This window comes from Mus pahari, chromosome 7 (assembly GCF_900095145.1).
Source record: "Mus pahari chromosome 7, PAHARI_EIJ_v1.1, whole genome shotgun sequence".
NCBI lineage: Eukaryota > Metazoa > Chordata > Mammalia > Rodentia > Muridae > Mus > Mus pahari.
In genome coordinates, this window is record NC_034596.1 from 88,578,006 (window position 1) to 88,580,975 (window position 2,970).

Consider the following 2,970-nt stretch of genomic DNA (forward strand, 5'->3'; position numbering starts at 1 on the left):
GTAATTACACTTAGAATTTCCCTCTTGGATATATATAATTTTCAAAAAAAATGAAGCTGGGACTAAGAGAGAGCTACATAGCACTCTTCACAACTTCCCCTGTCCCACCTCAGGTCATGTCCTATAAGCAGCATGCGTGCTTGCTCTTCACAACACAAAAGAAGCCAAGAATCCTAACACAATTTTTCTTTTTCAGGTAATTGAAACAAACATCCTATCAATTTGCTTACAAAAAGTTAATTTTACATAAAAAAGTCATTGGAAAGAATTAAAATTCTGAATTAAATAAAATTGAAAATTCCATTGTAGAAGATATGCTATAAGTTAGAAGTTACATGACAGGACAGAAAACATGATTGAGAAGGCGGTTTTCTCAGGAAAATGTTTATTCAATTCACTCTGGATGTGCTGATCCTGAGATTTCCCCCAAAATGGGAAACTCAACTTCGTAAGTCATGGTAATGAGAACTGTGCTCACACTCTTCCATGAAGTTAAAACAACAGTTATAAACATTAATATTAACAGTTTTACCAAAACAGCAAATTCATTAAAATAATTGTTTGGTACTAAATGTAGACCTTTAAGCAATATCCAAAGGTGGAACAAAATACACATGAGAGGAGATTCAGAGACAAAATGGAGCAGAGACTGAAGGAAAGGCCGTCCATAGACTGCCCCACCTGGGGATCCATCCCATATACAGTCACCAAACCCAGACACTATTGTGGATGCCAACAAGTGCTAGCTGACAGGAGCTATCTCCTGAGAGGATCTGCCAGTGCCTGACAAATACAGAGGTGGATGCTCTTGGCCAACCACTGGACTGAGCACAAGGTCCCTGATGGAGGAGGTAGAGGACAGAAGGAGCTGGATGAGCTTGCACCCTCATAAGAGGAACAACATTATGAACTGACCAGTATCCCCAGAGCTCTCAGGGTCTAAAACACCAACCAAAGAATACACATGTGCCTGCTTCTTGTCAGCAGGTCCAGGAGAGAGGGGAGAGGTCCAGATCCTGCCGGGTCTCTCTGGGGCTGAGCTGGATGGTCAGTGTTGATGGCCCTAAAGAAACAAACTCTGGCCGGGAGTCTTGTCAAAGCAGGATCTCAACTTTATGGAATCAGTCTCTTGCTTATCTAAGTTCAGAACATAGGGAGGGGGGTTTTTGGTAGGGTAAGATGACATAGGCAAGGAAAGGTGATGAAGGATATGGAGTGACAGACAGGGCATGGAGGGGAAGAGGTAGGGCCAAACAGGTCTCCCCGAGTCACCCTGATAAGGAAGTGACTGAGACAGGTCTCAAAACTGGAACCAGGCTTAGGATCTCCCACAAGGCCACAGAAATTCGAGCCAGGCTCAGGTTTGTCCTCAAGGCCCAAACCAGGGCCAAAATGGGGCCCAACACATATGGAGGGACCCATGGCTCCAGCTGCATATGTTAGACATCATGGGAGGAGAGGCCCTTGGTCCTGTGAAGGCTTGATGCCCCAGTGCAGGGGAATGCCAGGATAGGGAAGCAGAATTAGATATGTTGGTGAGTAGGGAGAGGGAGGATGGGATAGAGGGTTTTCAGAGGGGAAACCAGGAAAGGGGATAACATTTGAAATGTAAATAAAGAAAACATCTAATAAAAGAAAATTTTAAAAGGTATATTTAAAATGAAGTATCTTTAAACAAATAAATCGCATTGAAATATCAAATTTACTTACATTGTCATTTGTCTTTTATAGTACTCTTTTAGAAATATCATGTTCCCAGAGAAATTTTTTACCAAAATTTTTTGTAGAGAATAACACCTGGGGTTCAGTCTCTTTGACTGTAATCTAGAAGAATCTCTTGGAAGTGAACTGTGGTCAACACAATTTTTAATTTAAAAGAAATGCCAACTACTGTTTCATATCATGCCAAAAATCACGTGACTTGATAATAAAGCACACCAACATTATAAAACACATGTGTTATTCTTAACTAAGTCAATCTATTGCTTGCTTATAATAGGGAGTAGAATATACTTGGATTGTTGTATCTGGGTAAGGTGATGGATTCTCAGTAAAAAAGAGCCGATTTAAGCTACAGCCTATAAAAACTGAAAAGTAACATCACCGTCCTATATTCATTTACCATCTGCCATGAAATTACATCCATCTATTTCAGAGGAAAAATAGCCAACAGAGATAAATCTAAGTTCACTAAAAAGAGTTTGTGTTTACGGCAGTGCCCAGCATGCTGGTATTGCTTAATAAATGTCAGATCTGATGGATAATATTCATTTAGATGTTACATGCTTGCTTTTATATTTCCCACTGCAAAGCTTTGAATTATAGGCAGTGCAGTTAAATGTCTTTATTCTAATTTAATTTCACAATACCTAATTATGGAAGCTTACAATATTTAGTTTGAGTGTCTTAGGACTAAAGAATCATTGCTATTTGTGTTTTCTATTCAATTGCACACATGCCAGTAAACACTTATTGCAGCCTCTCAGGAACAGGCAGGAAGATGCATGGGGTTCAGGAATTACAACTCCCATCTTCAATAACATCACAACCTAATGGAAGAAATATATACAGCTGTAATTAACTATAAACCTATGTTTCATTTAATTCATTATTTTGAGAGCACACATTTTGTGCATTTATTTACTTTGGATCAATGTTCCTTTTATACATTGTTTTCTCCTCATCTCTAATTATAAAAGTTCTATTAAGCGATATTCCACCTACTTTTGCCATATAGTTCAACAGGAACTATGGCAACATGTTGGTTTGAAATGATTTTGGGAATATTACATTAAAATCATATTGATAAATGAATAAAATTTAGCAATTTAAAAATACATATTGGCCACAATGCAATGAGAGAATACTCCACTCTAAATGTTATAAGCAAGGAATGCTGGAAAAGAAAAACTTTTACTTTTCAAGACTGAATAAGATCCTAAGTCTGGCCAGGTGTGGTGGCGAAAGCCT

The 2,970-nt window shown here is 38.5% G+C and overlaps 1 non-coding gene across 1 annotated transcript; it reads left to right on the forward strand.

Annotated features, from left to right (window-relative positions):
• Nucleotides 1-327: 327 nt before the first annotated feature.
• Nucleotides 328-488, forward strand: LOC115064492. Its single transcript, XR_003844331.1, has one exon. It is a non-coding gene; the product is annotated as a U1 spliceosomal RNA (small nuclear RNA).
• Nucleotides 489-2,970: the final 2,482 nt, after the last annotated feature.